The sequence below is a fragment of the Chiloscyllium plagiosum genome, unplaced genomic scaffold (genome assembly GCF_037043375.1).
Source record: "Chiloscyllium plagiosum isolate Xiang-an unplaced genomic scaffold, Cpla_swu_hap1 HiC_scaffold_22, whole genome shotgun sequence".
NCBI lineage: Eukaryota > Metazoa > Chordata > Chondrichthyes > Orectolobiformes > Hemiscylliidae > Chiloscyllium > Chiloscyllium plagiosum.
Window position 1 is genome coordinate 43402113 of NW_028270160.1, and position 21952 is coordinate 43424064.

General features: G+C 39.8%; 1 protein-coding gene and 1 pseudogene across 8 annotated transcripts in view; both read right to left on the reverse strand.

The window, feature by feature from the left end:
* The window catches only part of hs3st1l1 (heparan sulfate (glucosamine) 3-O-sulfotransferase 1-like1), a 143820-nt gene that overhangs the window by 93654 nt on the left and 28214 nt on the right, over positions 1–21952 (reverse strand). For 2 of the 8 annotated variants that reach the window (XM_043712526.2, XM_043712532.2), the window contains exon 3: positions 7426–7524. The exons of the other annotated variants lie outside the window; for them this stretch is intronic. The gene's annotated coding sequence lies outside the window, so the exon portion shown is untranslated. The remainder of the gene's footprint in view (positions 1–7425; positions 7525–21952) is intronic. 8 annotated transcript variants of the gene reach the window in all.
* On the reverse strand, positions 18581–18727 carry LOC148145979 (small nucleolar RNA U3; annotated as a pseudogene).

Sequence of the window (21952 nt, forward strand, 5' to 3'; positions counted from 1 at the left end):
ACTAACCATGCAGTTCCTACATCACTGAGAAAAAATATAAGACAGAAACAGAACTCATTTAACACTCTCCTAAATTAACCTTGTTTCACAGTTTACTTTTGAGGGACGATTTTAAGCACAGTCTGTTAGACTGAAACAGTCCAAAGTGGCAGTTTTACCACTGATCATCAAACTATCTACTTCAAAAGATGCACATTCAACTTGCAATAGAATAAAATCAGGGACTGGGGAGGCAAGTGCAAAGCACCATTGCCTCACAAAGCCAGGGAACTGGGTTCAATTTTCAGCCTGGAATAACTGTCTGTGTGGAATTTGTGTGTTCTCACTGCTTCTGCAGGTGCTCTGGTGTTTTCTCACAGTACAAAGATGTGCATGTTAGGTGAATTGCAAATGCTAAATTGTACATAGACTCCAAGGATGTACAGGCCAGGTGGATTAGCCATGGGAAAAGTGGGTTTACAGGGATAGAGTGAGGCCTGTGACTGGGCCTGAGTGGGATGCTGTTCAGAGGGTTGATGCAGAGCCAATGGGCCAAATGGCCTCTTTCCACACTTTAGGAATTCTATGATTTAGTCTTTTTAAAAATAAATTGTAGTAAGCCCAGGTAGTGAGAACATCATGGTTTGTGAAAGTGGAAACCTTGTAGCTAGTGACAGATGGAGTCCACGTATACTGGAACAGCATTTTAACTTATTCAATATCTTATTGTTAAAAGGTATGGATCCTCTGGCACCCCTCAGTGTTGGATGATGATATATTTAACTGGAAACAAGCATCCATCTGAATTCAATGAACGGCTGATTGAAATGGCCTAAAGTCTGTCTTTGAACATCTGCAGAAGGAGGTCACAGTGGAGATGTCAAGCAGTTACAATCAACTGTTCCTGATCCATTAAGGAGTGGTAGAAGGGGTGCACAGCTCTTTTAATGAACAAAATCTGTCGCAATTTTTCTCCTTACTGCTCAAGCATTTTGTACTAAAGTGGCACTGCAGTACTCACTGCTCCTCAGGTAAATAACTAATCGCATTTCAACATGGTGCAAAAGGCTTAACATGGTCAAGAAGCCATGGGCCCAAAACTGGACATTCTAAATCGACCCATAGCCAGAGAAATCAGGCCTGATAGAAAATTGGCCAAGCTACATTAAACAGCAGCTATCAGCTACATGGAACAGTGGAAACTCAGGTCAAAAAGGTCACAAAGCTTCAGGGAAACAGCTATAACCAGCCCAAGGCTTCTGTATAGCAGAAGCATCAATCAGACTTTCTGGCACCTTGACTTCCAGCCAGTGCCTGAGGCTGTGCTCTTTACATCTCCCCAGTATGGCAACAAGGAAAGGTCCCCATTGGCCAAAGGTGAGGTCCAGAGCAAGAAAGATCAAAACACACACCTGAATACCACCCCTCAGTCAGGATTCACAGTAGGACTCATGGAAGAAGACCATGTGGCAGCCCAAGAAAACTCAGTAGACGATTTGCCCTGATCTGCCAGACCCATATATTCATAGCAGAGGGGCAGCCCTACACCAGAGAGAAAGGAGATTCTAACGGTCCACCTCAAACATGTGGATCACTGCGGATAATATCCTTTCTCAGATGGATGGAGCTAGACAGAGAGTACATATTGTGGGAATTTGGGAAATGCTCACATGTTGTTTTTAATAGGGAATATTTTGTTAACAAAATCAAGTTGAACTGCAAACTGAATTGTGACCCTTTGTTCTCCTCACTGAAAAGAATGCTTGGATAAACTATATTTAATATATAAACTGGTCAAAGTGTCCAAAGCATGGACAACTTTACTGAATCGGGCAAAAGTGAGGACTGCAGATGCTGGAAACCAGAGTTTAGATCAGAGTGGTGCTGGAAAAGCACAGCAGGTCAGGCAGCAACCGAGGAGCAGGAAATCAACATTTCGGGCAAAAGGCCTTCATCAGGAATAGAGGCAGGAAGCCTTCAGAGTGGAGAGATAAATGGGGGGGGGGCGGTGGTTGGGGCTGGGGAGAAGGTAGCAAAGAGTACAATAGGTGAATGGGGGTGGGGATGGAGGTGATAGGTCAGAGAGGAGGGTGGAGCGGCTAGGTGAGAAGGGAGATTGGCAGGTAGGACAGGTCATGAGGACAGTGCTGAGCTGGAATTCAGTACCTGGTTGAAGAGCTTCAGGGCAGAGGAGATGACCTGGGGATTGCAGTGAGAGAGAGACTCACTCCAGCTCAGCACTGTCCTCATGACCTGTCCTACCTGCCAATCTCCCTTCTCACCTATCCACTCCATCCCCCCCTCTGATCTATCACCTCCATCCCCATCCCCCATTCACCTATTGTACTCTTTGCTACCTTCTCCCCAGCCCCATCCCCCCCATTTATCTCTCCACTCTGGAGGCTTCCTGCCTCTATTCCTGATGAAGGGCTTTTGCCCGAAACGGCGATTTTCCTGCTCCTCGGATGCTGCCTGACACTGCTGTGCTTTTCCAGCAATGTTCTGATCTAAACTTTACTGAATCTCCTACCATGGGTACCTGCCCTGAATAAACATGAGTGATACAGGTGACAAAGGCACATTGTTAAATTTGAAGGTCAAAGGCTTCAAGTTAAAACCACATGACCCTTGGCGTATAAATTGAGGCATGGAAGAAATAGTAAACCTACAGAAAACAGAAAAGAGTGGAGTGAGACAGTTCTGGCTGCCTAACTTTAAGAAAGATATCAAGGCCATTGAGAGGACTTAGAGAAGATTCTCTGAAATGGGACCAAGGATGAGAAGCATTAATTATCAAAGTTAAAAATCACACAACACCAGTTTATAGTCCAACAGGTTTATTTGGAAGCACACTAGCTTTCGGAGCGACGCTCCTTCATCGGGTGATTGACAATCACCTGATGAAGGAGCGTCGCTCCGAAAGCTAGTGTGCTTCCAATTAAACCTGTTGGACTATAACCTGGTGTTGTGTGATTTTTAAGTTTGTACACCCCAGTCCAACACCGGCATCTCCAAATCATTAATTATCAAAGCATCAAAACACATGGTAGAACTATAGAATTTATAGCATTAATCAGCTACAGAAATAGCTAAGATTAATTAACCTCATAGATTCATAGCTGCTTCAAAGTCACTTGTTCAGCAGAGTTGAATTTGTTCAGATTTGAAATAATAGTCACATCAATAGATTTCTGCTCAATTTCACAGTATTTTGTGGATGAGAACTTTTCTGACACACAGGTCTCCCGTGGTGTCCACCCAGCAATATATTCTTAAACTCAAATTTTCTACAATGTGGAATTCACTATTGTGCATAATGCCCATTTATTTTGAACTGTTCAACAATTCTGTCAAAATAACAGACAGAGAAATATTATATAACCACATGAGCCATTAGAGTGCTATTATCATCAATGGTAATTTCTACTCTTACTGAATGCTAATGTGATTTTTTGGGAACAAAATAGAAAGAGCACCTAATTATATGCTCAGCTGCAACTTAAAACACCTATTCCAGCCAAATTCTCAGTTGAATGTTGCCATTAATATGTAATGACTACCAGAACGTCTAAAACCTGGAGTCACTGTCTGTGACAGCAGATGCATAAATATATCCATAACTGATTCTCACACATATCAAAAAGCCAGCTCTAGTCATCAAAACAAGCTGGTGTCTGCTGCCATCTTGGATGTAAAGAGAAATAGCAGGATATATTTTGCTCATTCATTTTCTCTGCTCTGCACACTACACAAAATTGGGAGCGATTTCTTGACTGTGCAGACTAGAAGATGTATGAAAGAAAATGATTGTACTTTCTCTAGCTTTTATTTTGCAACCTCTGCCCACTCTTTCAAAACTTTTGATGTGCTGAGATTGATTTCAGGTGTGGGGGTGCATGATGCAATGCAATACTTAGAAAAATGAAGCATAGTATAAAATGTTGCAACTCCCCAGAGACGTTCAAGCTGCAGGATTTATCATTCTCTGCCAATTGTCTTGTCATCCCATGATGTGGGGCTTAGTGTTTTGAAACTCGTCAGAGTACATGGGAAGTAAATGAGAGGAAATGGGCAGTGGCGTGTTGGTTGGAGAGTATCGTGAGATCCGAAAAATGAGATTCTCAATACTGAGAAATAAAAGGCTGATGTGCTACCCAGGGTTAGATGGGAACCTCACTGCACGGATGCTCATTCATTTGCAGTTTGCTATTTTCCCAGGCAGTGGAGAGAAACTTGACAATTCCTCACATGAGCGTCTGAGCAGGTGTCTTTTCTGGATCCCTACTTTGACCAGTATCTCCCAACACATTCCACAGGGAATGAATTCTTGTATCCCCTGTCCACAGAGGTTGGCATACACAAAGCACCAGCCTCACCCCCCTCATCATGCCACATTTGAGACCAAGTACAGCTTGGTACTTCAATGCTGCATTTTGCAGCTAACCAACACTGTTCATTTCAACTCAACTGTAAGGCCAATTTGCATGAACAGGCACCCACCAGTGAATCAGGGCTCCTCACATTCACACACTTCGCACTTACTGTGTGGATGTACATGGCATCTCTGCCTTGCCTGTACTTTTAGAACAGCTAAATAGCCAGGCAACCTGTCATGATTGGCAGTCAGAAGCAGTCTGAGGGGACTATCATCATAGAGTCATAGAATCATAGAGATGTACAGCATGGAAACAGACCCTTCGGTCCAACCCGTCCATGCCGACCAGATATCCCAACCCAATCTAGTCCCACCTGCCAGCGCCTGGCCCATATCCCTCTAAACCCTTCCAATTCATATACCCATCATCAGTCAGGAAAGGTGGTGAGCTACCAAAGTGAGTGAGTAGGAAACACAGAGCAGGAAGGATGAGTAGTTTGGGATCTTAGACATTGAGGGAAGGTGCTGAATTAATATTGAGAAGGTTAGACCTTAAGCCTTGTTAGGAAGTAGGTACAATGACAGAGTTTGAGTGACTGTGAGGCAATAGACAGAAGATGGTGGCAATCTTTTTTGCAGTAATCCGAAGATCATTAACTTCTTGAGACACTGCAGCTTGCTCATGCAAGCCACAGACAGCGCTGACTCAGGTGGCCATTTCACACCAGGCCTGCAGTCTGGTGTGAATGCAAGACAGTCCTGACACCAGGGAACATTTTGCCACTGATGAGTTGATGAGTGCAAGGCAGTGTTGTGGAGGAGTGGGGCATACTTAATAAGGTGAACAATGTAAAATTGTGCAAAAAAGTCACAAGGGCCAGAGGGAAACCCATAGTAAATTTAACCGCGCCTCCTCCTTGAAATTAATACAACCTAATTTTAGGGAAATTTAGCCTAATGTGCTCAGGCAACAACAAAATGGTTCTGCTCTGAAGGAGGGTCACTGAACTGAAAACATTAATTCTGCTTTCTCTCCACACTTGCTGTCAGACCTGCCAAGTTTTTCCATCAATTTCTGTTTTTGTAACAACAGAATGTTGTCTTAAGCATGAATGCCCCTCATGTGAAAATTTCCAAGTTCTAAACCTTCATGATGACAGTATATTTTTATGGGAAGTACTGGGTACTCCTGGATTAATGTCATAATACATCCATAGAACAGATGTAAGAAAATAATGAGTTGAATTTTCCCCAGCACCTGAATGATGTGGGCAATGGCAAAACTATTGGGAAAATGTGGCAAGTTCAGAAAAATTAGATTTGAGATGTCAAGAAAAAGTCTGATTTTTCACACAAGGTTTAAATGATGAGGTGACTATCTCACTGGAAAGTTGAGACACCTAGTTACATGCATTTACATCTCAATAGTATCTCATCACACCTAACGTATAGACAGTATCCTATTCTCCCTCTTGTGCAGAGTAACTAGACAGCGATAATTCCTGACTGGTATGTCAGAGCAGGTACCGGGCACCTCCATCTCGCTGCTTGCTCCTCCGTGCCTCTAGCTTGGTCAACAATTCTCAACATTTCAGGCTACACTCCATGGGCAGTGACCATATGTAGTTCCTATCCATGGAGGTTTGCATTGGACACACACCTGCCTCACATGGCACATCTCCAATCCCATTAAAACACTGCACATCAATACTGTACTTTGAAGCATGCCAGCAAATTCCTGATGAAGGGCTTATGCCCGAAGCGTCAATTCTCCTGCTTCGTGGATGCTGCCTGACCTACTGTGCTTTTCCAGCACCACAATCCCGATGATGACAGCACCTTTCATTGCAATGCTGCTGCCAGGCTGCTTATGTGCAGGGTTAGACATACATCCCTTACATCAGACCTGGGTGTACCCATGGCCACTTCACTTTCTATCGTTACTGCTCACTCACCTCAAGCCCACTTCGAAGATCACCGCATCTTTGCCTTGCCCATAAAACACTCCATCTGCCAAACATTTGCCCACTCACTTAGCCTCTCAATGTCCCTTTGTCAACTCTTTGTAAACTTCTCAAAACTTGCTTTCCGGTCTACTGCTGTATCAGCAGCAAAGAATGCCTACATTATAATTGGTCTATTCAACTAACCCCTTAATATAGATCGTAAATAGTTGAGGCCTCAACACTGATCCCTCTGGCACTCTTCTAGTCACAGTATGGCAACCGGGAAATGACCCATTAATGCTGACTTTGTTAACCAGTCCACTAGCCATGCCAATATATCACCTCCAAGAGCATGAGCTTTTACCTTTTGTAGTAATCTTTACATGGTACTTTCTCCAATGCTTTTCAAAATGCTTTTTACACTATATTTATTAGTTCCCATTTATACATCCTTTTTGGTACATCCTTAAAGAATTCTTACAAATTTGTCAAACATGATTTCACTTTCACAAAACCAAGGGGTCTCAACCTGATTGTTTTATACTTATCTAAATGTCCTGTTTACTTTGTTAATAATGAATTTCAGCATTTTCCTAATGACAGCTGTGAGGTTAACTAGCCTGTGGTTTTCTGCTAAGTATATCCATCCAACAGAGGTGTCACGTTTTATTTTTCCAAACTGCTCCAACATTTAAGATTGCATCAAGTATCTCTGCAGCCTCAATTTTTAAGACCCTAAGATGCAGGCCATCTGGTCAAGGGGCCCTATCAGCCCCAAGGCTAGTGAGCTTTCAGAGTAACCTGATTATTTTAAATTCCTCCCTCCTTTTTACCTTTTGATTTTTGTGCTTTTCTAGAATGATTTTTGCCTCTTCTGCTATGAAGATAGATACAAAATACTTCTTCAGAGACTCTAACATTTCATTATTTCTCATTATTAATACTCCCTGAGGGTAGAATGCCCAATTTAGCTTTTTTTTAATACACTTATAAAACCAAACAATAAAAATGTTTAAATGTTTAAATGTCTTGCTAGATTTTTATCATACTCCAATTTCTCCCTCATTATTCTTTCTTAGTCAAACCTTTGCTGGTTTCTAAAATTATTCTTATCCGACTATTGACCTTTGCAGCATTGTACACCTTCTTTCTTATATCATCAACTTCCTTAGTTATCCGTCCATGATGGTGCATCCTCCTCATTGAGTCTTTCAAGGATATATTCTATTGAGAAAGAGAATAATGAAATATATGCATAAAATGTTTGCTACTGCTACACCTTTACACGATTTTTCCATTTCACTGTACCTGGTCCTGTCTTCATACCTTATAATTGCCTTTTTTGAATTTTAAATTTCAATTTTCTGACACATTCCTCACCCTCAAACAGAATGTAAAATTGTAACATGATACAATCACACTTACCTCAAGGATCCTTAACTATGAAGTTATTAAATATCCCTACCTCATTACGCATTACCAGCTCTAAAATAGCCTGTTCCATCATTGGTTCTAAAATGTATTGTTCTCCTGAACTCTCTCAAACACTCCACAAATTCAACCCTCAGGCTACTTTTGCTTATTTGATTTATCCCATCTAAATGAAGATTATAATCTCACATGACGTCTGAGGCACCTTTCCTACAATTGCCCAGTATTTCTTGACATCTATTCTGTCCTATAGTGTGGTTACTGTCAAATGGCCGACAAGTAATGTCCACCAATTATTTATTTCCTGAGTTTTTTGTTATCCCTACCCAAACAGATTCTATATTATTTTATTTGTTCATGACATGAAGGCATTGCTGACTAAGTCAACATTTAGTCCTTATCACTAATTACCCAGGACACATAGGTCTGGAATCACATTTGGTTCAGACCAGGTAAAGATCACAGATTTCCTTCCCTAAAGAACATTTTGACCTTCTGAACGTAGGTCATTTCTCTCTAATGATCTCATTGTTTATTAATAGTGTTACTCTGCCTCTTTTCATAGAGAGTAAAGATGGGTCAGGTCCTGGGGATTGGGTCTAAACTGAGTGAATGGGGGTCGGGCCCACTTTGAGTGAAGGATGGTCGAATCTGGATCAGGTGATGGGGGTTCCCGTATCCTGGAGATATCAGGTCAAGGTCCTGGGGTTGTAGATGGTCTGTGGGAGGTGTATGAGGTAGGTATGGAGTCAGTTGAATAGTTAGTTAGGAGTTAGACTACGTGAATAATAGTCTAAACATTTTCAGAGTATCTATTGACTTAATTTTATCAGAACTATCCTAAGTCACTAGTTTATAAGGAGACTGTTAGGTGTGAAAAAATTTGCCCAATGGAATTTTCACTTTCCCAGGCAATTTCTACAGCATTTGCTATGATGGTATTCCATACGGTTCCCATACACCAACACAACTCCCATCTGTACTGGGAAAACAGCTATCTGGCCATCAGAAAATCCAGGTTAATATATTATGTCGCATTGATATAATTCCTCCTCTCAGTCACATACATAGATGTTATCATACATAGTTCCAGGTAGGTCCAATTTTCTTTTTAGATTTACAAACTTGCTCAGGAATTATTCTTAAGAATGTTTTAAATGAAAGTTGTAACTGTGGCAAAGAAAAAGAATGATCATGTAGCTAATTTACATTGAAAAGGTGGATTACTCTCCGTGAAATATGATGATTGTGATTCTTTCAATGTAGGTAACACTCCATGATACTCGGTTAGCCTGGTCACTGTGGTTAGCACTGCCGTCTCACAGCGCCAGAGACCTCAGTTTGATTCCACCCTCAGACAACTGTCTGTGCAGAGTTTGTACATTCTCCCTGTGTCTACATGGGTTTCATTGCATGTTCCAATTTTTTCTCATAGTCCAAAGATGTGCAGGTTAGATGAATTGGCCATGCTAAGTTGCCCATAGTGTCCAGGGATGTGCATGGTAGGTGGAGTATCCATAAGAAATGCAGAGTTACAGGGATAGAGTAGGGGAGTGGATCCAGGTGGGATGCACTTCAGAGGGTCAGTATGGACTTGATGGCTCGATGGCCTACTTCCACAATGTAGGGATTCTATGAAGTTATGCAAAATGACAGGGATTCCTGACCCTTCAAGAGCGTCAAGAAGAAGTACTGTAATCTTCTTTATTTATGTCTACATGCTCAACCAATCAAGTTCTTCCACCAAAGGAGTCAACTCACCCTATGGAGTTGTGAAAAATTCACAAATCCTACTTCATAAAAGGCTCAGACAATTACTGCATTTCACAAATTTCATTTATTATATTTTCCATGATACCATTAAAGCAGAAACCCAATATGGAGCAAACTGAATGCACGCACGCCAAATATTTTTCGTATCGACTCACTTTTTGTAAAGAAAAAGGAAGAAAAACATACATTTGGAAAAAATTTGCAACCAACCAAATACTTTTTAAAGTGCCTTCTAATGGAGGGAAATTATTGACCAAACTTTATTCACATTATTGTAAAACAGAAAAATAGTATGAAGGGCTTTGGAAAATAGGAACATAAAATGAACTAGTGTCTCAACATTTAATTAAGTAAAATACACAAAGATTAATGCAGATTAACATCTTTAAGTGTTACGCAACTGTCTGCATCTACATATATGTAAACATAATATCTAAAGGAAACATCAGTGTGTACAATGACATGGTTTGTCACCCATAGTGAAAGAAGACATAATGCATTTGATGGTGACAATTTTCTCAAATGGATGTTAATGAATCAACAACCCATTTTATACCTGATTCTAATATTCATTGTTTTCACAATGTTAAATGGTTGCATAGCTAATAATATAATCAAAGTTTTAACATGTGACAATACTATCCCTTTAACAAGGTTCTTTTGTCATTGTTTGTTTTTCAAGAGAGGTCATAAAGGCAGAGGTATCAAGTTGTCTTCTTTAACAATGACAGGGGACTGGTCAGTTTTCTTAGTTCAGGTTTTTTCTAGTTTGGTTTAGTTTTAGCAGGCAGTCATGCATGCTTCAGCAGATGATCCTTGCCTGACTTCTCTCTTTGAAATCTCTCCTGCCTGTAAGAACCTGTGTTTGAAATGGCCGTTTGCCAAGAGGTGTGTTTATGGGACGATGTGGGAATTGAATAGCTCCTTAGTTAAGTTGTGTTATCAAGCCGGTTGAGTTTTCAAATAGTTATGTTATTTTCAATTCCGTTTTCTTTTGTTTGTGTTTCAACTGTAGTGTTTAAATAAACTCTGTTTTGCGTAAACTCGAGTGAATTGACCAGCTGCATCACACCTGGAATACTCATTTCACATCTGCTTTTAACTTTAGGGTTTAGACTACCTTCTGGAAATAGTTTGAGGGGGTCTGCTCTGGTCCATGACCAACAGAACGTCAAAACAATTGAAAACATTTTGTCTAACATATGAAGCATTACATGCGTTCCTCTCAGGTTGTAAATGTTAACTCAATTATCTAACATGTTGGAAATAGTAATCAGCTCACATAATACCATTGTAAATAAATATTATATTCAAACAGTCCCCTTCCCAGATAATAAGTATGCTTTCACAAAGGTTTCCCTATTAACATCAATAAGCGTTCATAACTTCTGCCTCTTAAGAGGAAAAAAAAACAATTTTGGAGAAGTAGAATAATTATTTTTAAAAATACATGTAATTTCGGATGTAAAACCAAGTTTAGGATTTAATCAAGGCACCATAAACATCTCCACTTACTAAAACAAAATGGAGAGTTGTAAAGTCTAAGGTGATATTGCAGGAGGATTCTTTGACAAAAAAAATTGATCAAAATCTCCTTGTCCATTAACATGGATAGAATACTTCTTTATGAGGTGCATGTACCCTAGGTTTTATAAGTGTCAAGAAATATTAGCTTCTCAGAGGTCAAATTATACAAAAGACTGGTTTTGTTGAAGGAATTAAAAATGGATATAATAAAGCTTAAATGTGTTCCTAATTTTCATACAGATGAATCCAAATGAGATTATATTGATAAATATTGTGATAAATATTGAGCTAGTTAAGCAGCACCATGCTGATAAAATGAGAAGCTCAGTTTGAATACTGCTCTCCAATAGGTCAGTGTTGTTCATGTCTAATGTGGTTACAAACAGGGAACTTTATCTGCAAGGTAAACGTACTGATAAATATGTTGTACTGCAAACAGGTAATAACTTTACATTGACAAAGCGCCTCAATGTCAGTGATGTTTTTGTGTTTGTGGTAATACTTTTATTCATAATATATAATCCTGAGGGGTCTTGAATCATGGAGTCCAATGGTTCAATGCAGAGAGGATGTTTCCCCTTGTGAGGCTGTCTGGAATTAAGGGTGCTGTTTAAAAATTACAGGTCTCCATATTAAGATTGAGGTAAGGAGAATTTCCTTCTTTCAGGGATTTATTAGTCTGTGTATTTCTGTTTCCCAGAAACCAGTGGAGGCTGGCTCATTAAATATATTCAAAGCTGACTTGGACAGATTTTTTGTCAGTAAAATCATGCTTATGGGGAATGTTGAGTTGGGAATTCAGTCAAATCAAATCAATCATGATCTAAATGAAAGGTGGAGCAGGATAGAGGGACTGAATGGCTACTCCTCTTATTAATTCTTTTGTGCTCAGTAACCTGGCCAGAACTCTTCCAAGCATAATGGGCAATACTTGTGTTCTGATGTGCATTAACATCTGAAAAATACATTTCCTGTCATGATCCTATTTCCTGAAGATTGCATATACCACCCTAACATATAGGTATCCATGTGCTGAGTGCTGTAACTGGCTATTTGAGACTGATTACCTTACTTTTTCCATGTTCAGCAGACAAAATATTTGGCATCGTATTTCATATATACACTGAAATTGTAATAAACACACTGCCTCTCAAGTCCTAGCTTCTATCTCAAAATATTTTTCAAAAGTTCCTTTATGAAGGACTTGGCCTCCAACAGATGTCATGGTGCCAGGAGTGTGTCGTGGCACAGAGCAATAAAATTCCCAGCAGCTTTTGAAATCATCAATTGGGATGATCCAAAGCCTATGAAGCATGTTGAAATTTGTGGAAGAAATGATAGATTTGTTTGCTTAATGGGAGAGTCACATGTATTCAATACCGTCAAGCGCAAAGCAGAGTTTGTAATCTACCTGAAGCAGTATATACATGCAACAATAATATATACCAATAATACTGCCAAAGCCTTGAGATTAAGAAGTTAGAAAGGTATGCTTGAAAATCCATCTGTAATATCCATCAGGCAAAGATTCAGAAACATTGCAGTATTACAACAGACTGCATGATATGTTATCATTTACAGTCAGGACATGGTCTCCCTTGGCAGTATTCTCAGATAAGCTCAAGAATAGGCAGGTGGCTTTTAAGGATTGGCATTAGTCCTTTACTGGCAGCTATTTACGGGCAAATAATTTTGAAAAAAGTGCCCTCGAGTGTGCAGGCAAGGACAGCTGTAACATTACAACAAGTCTTCTGGGAACTTGTTGGGAATTTATTGCTAGTTCCCATAGGCCATTATGAAAAAGGACATGATGCACAATTCACTAAGCACAAGAGTACATCATAACAGCACGTCAAACTCACTGTGCACTCATACAGTTATATCAATAACAATAAGTATTTAACATGGTAAGAATTGCAGTCAGTTCTTTTTATGCAAAATTGAAGAGAAAATTGGTTTGTAGATGACAAAGGAAAAGTGCCTCATTTGGTGCCAAAAACACAGCTGGGCAAATATAGCTTGCAGTACCTAACATTTAAATTGCCAGTATGCAGACCAATCAACCATGGCCTCCCATCACTTTCAGAATCAAATTTTTTATTGCTCTCTGTTTGAAGCTAAAATGTATTGCTATTTTAAATTCCAAATTCATAGCCACTCAGTGCTTTTAAGTCCTTATGCATATTCAGACAAATCCAAAATCTCTGATTAATCTGGGAAAACAATACTATTATGTGGCACCATGAGTAACGTGGTTTTTTTTGGAAAGATTTAATTGATTTACAACATGGCAAGACATAAAACTATTGCCCACTGACCTAAATCCAAAACTTGGTTGGCAAAAAACAAACCTTGAGACCCAAAAGGGTGTTCAGGGGTAATCCTAACCTTAATTAAAAGAAATGGGGCAGTAGTTTCTGTTGAATTCCATAGTTTTCTTTTCCAACACGATAAGCCTGAAATGAGCCGAAATAGCACATATTATCAATTAATTCAAAATGCAATTTGAATTTTCACTATTTTTGGAGCTAGTTTAAAACATTGTGTGTTAGAAGTTAGCCCTAGTCATCCAACCAGTAATTCTCCAGATTGAGTTAAGTAACTTTGCAAATCACACTATTTGTGGTGACTCTTGGACAAAGCTTTTTACTTTTGGCCCTGGGTCACAGAAATGAATAGTTGTCAAGTTTGTTTTTAAATGAAAGAAACTGAATACTATACCATCACATAGCCAATAAATGATTGTGAATTTTTAAAATTTTTAAAAAGCATTTTTAAATGGAGTTACTCACAGGAGGTGGATTAGACACAAAACAAACGTTTTAAGTCAGTATAGTTGGATTCCTCAAAGTGCTAACTATTTGCAAAGTGAAACATCTGGGTGTCTACCTGCACCCAACATTGGTGCCCTATCCTTTGTTGTACATGAAGAGGCAATCTGCCAGGATGGGTATTGGAATTATCTCAATTGCAAGTAGAAGAATGTAAGCTCCTGTAACCGATCTGCCTCCTTTAGAACGGACTACTGAGGCAGACCAACTTGTCATTCCTTATCAGTACATTATACCTTGAACTACTGAAAACCCGTCTGTTTCAGTAATTGTCCCTCTATTGAAGATGCCAAATGATGCTGGTCAACTAGAAGTTCAATTGTTTATATTAATGGATGACATTGACATTAGAATCAATGTGGGCAGATGGTCCTCAGTCCTGTGTAGGCAGCCTCCAATACCTGTGCAGTGAGAAACCCAGGAATTTGATGTCAGGTTGGAGACCTCAACTTCATCCTCTCCTATTCTAGTTTTTCCTGAACTGGGTTTGAAAGTAAATCAACTGCACCTTTGGATAAATAGTGAGGAAATAGTTAAGATAGTTGCCTGCTTAACCAAGACTTGTTTAAACTCTGTATCCTGGATTCCCCAGCCAGGGTACATTATTTCTTGCGCTGTCAGTAACCTCATCAAGACTACTGAGGTTAGTGCACAGCAGGAAGAGCTTTTATCAGTGAAATTGGCAGGCTGGTAAGGCTCTGATCAATTACACTAAAGAGCTGCAACCATATGGCCATCAGAAGATTGCAGTTCAAAGCATTTCTTCTCATGGGGCATGCTATCATTGCTTCACAGACAATTGGCATCTTATTGGCAGGTACTTCACACACCTTCAGTTATACGTCCCTGCTGCCAGACTTCAGCACTGCATGGGAGCAGCTCTGCTGAGTGTTAAGAAAAGAAGCTGCGTTACCACAAGCTGCTTAGCACTAGCTTCCTTCTTCTCAGCCCTATGCCCTTTGATGAGGCAGTGGGGTCTGCTTGACTTTGAGGTGCATCTCAAACTAGGTGAGACCCCCCCACACAGGACTTACAGGTGCAAGATCAGATCTTGTTTCATATCCGAGCACCAGTGCCCCAGGAGGCCCCCACAGCCTCCTGGAACAAGTGCTCCTTGTTCCAGTCAACAAGGTGCCCAGAGGAGCTGACCCCCAAACCTAGAGTGCCCATCTCTCAGTCAATTGGCAAAATGTTGCGAGCATTTGGAATGACTTGTGTGGTGAATAAGAGAGAATATTATTTGTGGAATGTGACTGAGGCATTAGTACTCGAGCACAATAGACTGAGAATGAGTATTCCCTGCCTAAGTGGGAATGTGAGGGAAATGAGTGGCATCTTGCACTGTCCATGAGAATGGCAGACATGTCAAAGTGTATGGGGGCTGATAACTGAAAGTGCTACTGCATTATTGCAGCCCCGCACAGAACTCACATCCTCTTGGCGAGAAGGGAAATACCACTCTACTCACTTCCTCAGCCACTTGCACACTTGGTTGGAGACTCCTCTCCATTTCGTATATGCTGAAACCTCAAAGATCCAAGTATTGGCAAACTGTACTCTGGTCCCTTTAATTAGATATCCTTCCTTTTACAGAATGTAGCATCCCACCCACCCTCTCTGATAATTATTTCATCTTGGAAACAGCCAAGCACACAAACTAATGATTTGGGATACTGACCCATTGTTCTGAAAAGGATCAAGGTGAGAAGATAGTATTTGCCAGTAATAGTGCTCCTGGTAATCCTGCTCCAAGGGTTCTAAACTTCCATGCAAGCATTAGCCATTCTATCACACTAAACTCTATCTCTATGAAGGGTGTAATTGTAGTGTTCTAAAACATATTATAGACATGAATCATAATAAATAGATTTAATTTACTTAGGAAAGTCAGTTTACTTATTAATAGGCTCTCCTCATAATTCAAAAACCTATTAATTTTTAAAAGCACCATCAGTCTGGGTTTAGTGGATTACGGTTAACTATAACCTCTGTTATCTGATGGCTATCAGATGCTTGTTTTTCCCTATGTCCAACATTGCAGTGCGCTGACTTTGGAGAGGGAATACGGGCAAGTTGCTGTCAGGATGATGGGGGCTTTGGGATCTGTGCACAAGAAGTGGACAATCCAATTGCATCAGTGGGATGGATTGCAACTTCCTCCTATTAATTAATTTCGCTCAATGGACATAAATTAGGCTGATTAAAAAAACGCAACTTTCTCTATAATTCATTAGGCAAAACCATTTGAGTCATTTTGTGGTGACAAAATGCCAGTTAATCATAAAAAGTTCGAAAATATATTTCAAAAATATATAAATATTTATTATCCATTCGCATGTGAATGGTATTACTGGGCCAACAAATCATGTTTAACACTGCACTATAAAAGTATGCAGAATTTGACAGTTGGATGTTATAGGACACTAAATCACCAGCCCCAGTTTTTAGGGAAAGCATAATTCATAACTTATTCAAGTCAAGATACCTTTATGTCTAATAAATTTTGCAAATGCCACTGTTCTAAATTCAAAGCCCAAAGTCTTATTTTAGCCCTACCTGCCTATAAATAGTTCAGCCCAGGGTTAAAATGGCAGTCATTTCTTACTCAACTCATTCTCCCCAAGTATCTGCTGTAGTTAAGAGGAGAATTCATTGATACTCAAATGTCAGTATTCAAAGTGAATCATGCCCTGAAGCAACCATAACTTCGAATCCTGGCTGTAACATCTAGTACCAAAAGCTACCATGGAAGACTAATAACAGACAGGTTCCTGGAACATAAATGGTCAGGCAATGTATCTTAAGTTAATTTTTCCAATATTTCATTTTGATCAGAGGGGAGAGGAGTGTCTTTCAACATCCCACAAGGAATATTTGGGGCTATGGGTCTTGGTTTCCAATTACCAATGCCATGGTGACCTCAGTGCTTCCATCCAATCCCCACTGGCCTGCATTACTCACTTCGACAGGGACTACTTCATTGGGCATCTGTGATCAGTCATGATTTCCTGCTACAACTCCCTGGCTAGTGAGTGGGGGAATGGAGGGTACCTTTTGTTCGAAATGAAATGAGCCCAAATAAAGTGACAAAAGACCTAGGCCTCAGTCTAGAATCATCAAGTACGCACCTTTTCTGCTCACACCCCACACAGCACACTACCATTCATGATTAGTTGCTCAGTGATTAGCACTGTTGTCTCACAGAACCAGGTACCCAAATCCGATTCCCGCCTTGGGCAAATGTGTGGAGTTTTCATGCTCTCTGTGTGTCTTCATGGATTTCTGCAGGGTTCATTAGTTTCTTCCCACAGTTCAAAGATGTGCAGGTTAGGTGGATTGGTCATGCTAAATTGCCCATAGTGTTCAGCAATGTGCAAGTTGGGGTGGATTGGCCATGCTAAATTGTCATAGTATCCAGCACTTGCAGGTTGGGATAGATTGGCTATGCTAAGTTGTCCATAGAGTCCAGCATTGTGCAAATTGGGCTGGATTTGCAATGCTAAATTGTCCCATTGTGTCCAGGCATGTGCAGATTAGGTAGATTAGCCATGGGAAAAATACAGAGTTATGGCGATAGGGTGGGGGACTAAGTCTGGGTGGATGCCCTTTCAGAGGGTCGGTTCTGACTCAATGGACTGAATGATCTCTTGCAGCACTTTAGGGATTCTATGATTAAATTCGTATCCATTGTTGCATTATGGACAGACCTAATTGATACAACGAAGTGAAATAATAACTGGGAGGTGTTTAAAGCAAACAAAAATCCCAATGAACAGCTAATGTAGTCTGTTGTAATTTAATTAAACTTTTGTTTCAGCCAATTTATTTAGCATTAGCTTCTAATGCCATATGAGTAGTTTCCAATGTTCCAGAAGACCAGCAAAGTAATTAGGATATCAAGTGTTCCTATAATTGTGACGTGCACATATAAAGTTAAACCTCCATTTCCAATTTTATACCCATATAATGCAATTTAAACAGTCTGAAAGAGGCAAATACATAAAATAAGTATGGTGAACCTCAGGTTAAACCACCATCAGTCATCTCAGTCTCATGAGAGAGTGGTCCAATGGTCCAGTAGGACTATACTTACTTTACCTTTACCCTATAGCACCAAGTTTATAGGGTTTTGATATCAAGTTGTTCATTGCCCACTAGTTGACCTGAGAAGGTAATAATTAGCCTTTCCTGTGAACTACTGGTATTTATTTAATGCCACTTAACAGTTTGGTTGGCCACTTTCAGAGGATAATTAAAATTCAAGCACATTGGCATATAATTGTCACAAAGACCAGATCCAGTTTCTTCTAGGGTCCCTTCCCTCAGCGACATCAATGAAATAGTTGAGTTGAGTTTTCATGGTATTCCAACAGCTTCAAGTTCCCTTTGCTAATATAGTTGTTTTCTTTCCAACTTATACCATACCAAGGTTCATTTTGCACAGACTAGAAAAAGAAAAACCTTGCATTTAATAACCCAAACTTCCTCAGAAGCATTACTAAATAATGAGGCACTAAAATTGAGATATTAGGTCAGATGACCAAAAGCTTAGTCAAAAACATAATCTTTGAAGGAACGGAGGGAGGAAGGGTTAAATACAAGGTCTTGTAGAGTTTAATGTTGGAGACTGCGGTAAGCTCCACTTAGTCTGACAATATCATGTGGTCTTGGTGGGTAAAAGAGGAGTCTAACTCAAGATCCTGATGGAGATATATGAGTCATAATTGTCTACTGATAGTCTTGGTAATTATATGAAACTTTCTTAACTGGTTTCACACTCAGGAGACAGTATAGATCGGTTCATGGTTGGTGAGACCATTTCTCAAGTCAAAAACTGCAGAAATTATCCCTAAAAGTATAATCTGCATCATCACTTCCAGAAATATAATTTTGGTTTGTGATTGATAAGCTCTTATCACTGTTTAGTAATAATCAATTGATGTATTTGTCTTTTGCTGCACTAAGGATTGTCTAAAGTGTCATTAATTTATGAAAAGAGTAGAAAGGATTGGGTCCAGTAGCCTATGGAAGGGAATGTAGCAGCCTGCCCCTCTTCCATGATTACAATTGTGCTTGGGTTTCCATGGAGAGAATGCATGCGGTACAAGACAGTCATAATTCGTAGGAACCAAAGGGGCTGGAGTGCATCAGCCCTGGTAATGATACTTTCATTTAATATGGTTCCCTTGTCATTTTGTAAGTTTCCATTAACAATCTGATTTTGTATTACAGTGGCATATTCGGGGTTAGTTAAGCTGTGCATTGCTTTAATGGTCAAGTGGATAGAAAAATGGATTCATGGCAGCACTCTACTTCAACCATAAGCTGGCAGTGATTGGTTTCTCAAAATACTCAACACATATCCACATCTCTCCCAATATTCTTAGTTACGATGTTTGACTTACTGATGTGACTTGTACCTGTTCACTATCATGCAATGAACTACATCTAGTTTAAGACATAAACCTCTTCTCACTAAGACTCACTTGTGATTTTTCTCTCCCATTGTAACCATATAGACCCTTAGGCCCAGTTAAAGAAAATGAATAGTGGAAGTAAACTACCCTAATGACAAGCCAGTAATGAGTGACATCATGATACATGCAGCAGAGAGGAATAGGGAATGTATTTCAGAGCTTGTGGCCATCTATAGTACAGCAATTAAAACTGAAAATGATCTTGAAGCTCAGGTGAATGAGTGCATATAATGAAGAGTGTTACAGAGGTAGAGTGGGGCAAGGATAAGAATTCTAAAATCAAGATGTTACTTGATTGTGAGCCTGTGCATGTCAACAGGTACAGAAGTGACAGATGAATGGGAGTGTGACATAAGGTATGGACAGCAATCCCTTTGGACAATCTCAAGCTTACAATGAGGTTGACCAGCCAGGAGTGCATTGGAATAGTCAGTGGTCCTGAGGTATTGAAGGAATGAATGGTGGTTTGGCAGCAGATGAGCAATGGTCGGGTAGAGTCAAGGGATGTTACAGATGTAGAAATAGGCAGTGTTAATGATGGTGCACACAGCATTCTGTTTTATATACCTCTATTTGTTCAGCCTTCAGGTAAAGGCATAGATTGACTAAATATCTAGGTGATGTATACCTAACTATTCTGACAGAATTGCCACTGGCAATAAAGTCCATTCTGATTGATTGTGATTTTAAATGTGAATATATATTAGGAACATCAAATACATGATTAAAGGAAATCACCACAGGACATCTGGTCAGTGCAGATGTTGGAAAATATTGTATGAGCATGCCAAATGAGCTGCTGCTTGAATAAGGGTTGCTGCTACCATCCTCTTCAAGTGAAGACATCTAATGTGGTAATAGAAAACCTCCTTACTGGTTCAACTAGAAGATAAAATTTATTGTGTGTTAGCAGCTAGTTGCAGGTTACATAGATATGATAAACAGATTTGTTACACAGATTTTGAGGGGGACCAGATATTAGGTCTCTCTCCTTCAAGATCCTAAGCTGTTCTGTCCATTTGACATCATCACGGTGAGTGGTGTTTACCACACTCCTCAGTATTAACCCTTTCAGACCCCTATATGCAGTCAGACCATACTTATTTGGGCAAGAGAGTCAATCATCAGCCTTCCTGTCCAGAATTTTGACCTTCATGTACTTAAATTTTTTATTGGTCTTGCTCCCTGCCCTACAAATTTCATGCAGAATACAGTCCTATTTCGGTGGCATTTTTTATGTTTCTATTCCCATCATGTCACCTTCAGCTATCCAGGCACATATGCTTTGAAATTCTCTTCTCAACCTCTCTGCCTGTCCACTCTCCTCCATTAATATCCAGTGTTGAAATCTACCATTTTGGTTATGCTTTTAGTCACCCAATCTACTATTTGCTTTGCTTTGGTATCCATTTGTGCCTCATGACAGTTGTATGAAGCACCTTGGCATGTATGTATCTTCTCAATGACTTGCATAAATGCTTGCTGCAGCTTTAAATATATCATGGGGTGTCACTGGCAACCTTCTATCTGTGTAAGATGATGGATAGGCAGCAGATCCAAACCTTTATGGAAGGAGGAGCATCATAGGGTACATTTCTGCTGTTGGCTGAAGAAATTGGCTGATGTGAGTGAAAGATTCTGTCACAAATACCAAATGAGATGATTATCAGATGACTTTGTGGATTGCTGTGTTGGCACCTGTTGCTAAATTGCTGTAGTTACTGATGGTGGTGGTGGTGCAGAGGCAATGCACCATTTTCCTCATATCAGCTATTAGTTCTCGCACTTCGGAGACAATGTTCAGGGTCTTCATGTCATGCTTGCAAGTGTCCTCATGGTGGCGTTTTGAGCATCCTACTAGTCAGGCTATTAACTATTGAAAATATCCTTAAATATGCAGTCTTCCATCCTGTGAGCATACTCAAACCAGCAAGACAGCCTCTGCTTGATAAGCACCAACATACTTGTGAGATTTGTCTTTGAGAAGATGCAGCTGTCATGATGTTGTTTTATGAGATACCCAGAATGTCCCTGTAAATAGCAAGGATGCACATTTCAAGTGCTGAGCCTCCACTTTGGTGAGAAGGGTCAGCTGACATTATTCTGTGCAGTTTTGAGGGTTGGCCAAAAGTGGTAAATTCTTTCCATATGTCTCTATTGGGATCTACGCCAAAAGATTGATTGTTCATTATGGTGCACCCAAGGTAGCAGAATTTGCTAACCACTTTCTGCAGGGTATTATTTAGTCTATTCAGATAAGAATAGTCGTTATGGACCATACCAAACCCTCTCCAAACAGGTCAAGGACATAGCCTAGATCCTAACCATTTCTTATATTAAAGGCAAGTGCCTGGTGTTGCATTCTGGATGGAATTTGATTGGTTAAACTATCAGACTTGAAGAAAAACACACTTTATTCATACACTATAGTTAAAATACAGACAAAATAAAAAAGGAAAAGAATTGGCTTAAGTGGAACTCTATTGAAATACTTAAAATAATCAACTACTCATTAACTGTTCCAAGATAATAACATCCCATAAGCACACCCTTGGCAAAAGCAAATCAAATTTAGTAACATAGATTGTCTCACAGTCATTTCTACCAGCAGGA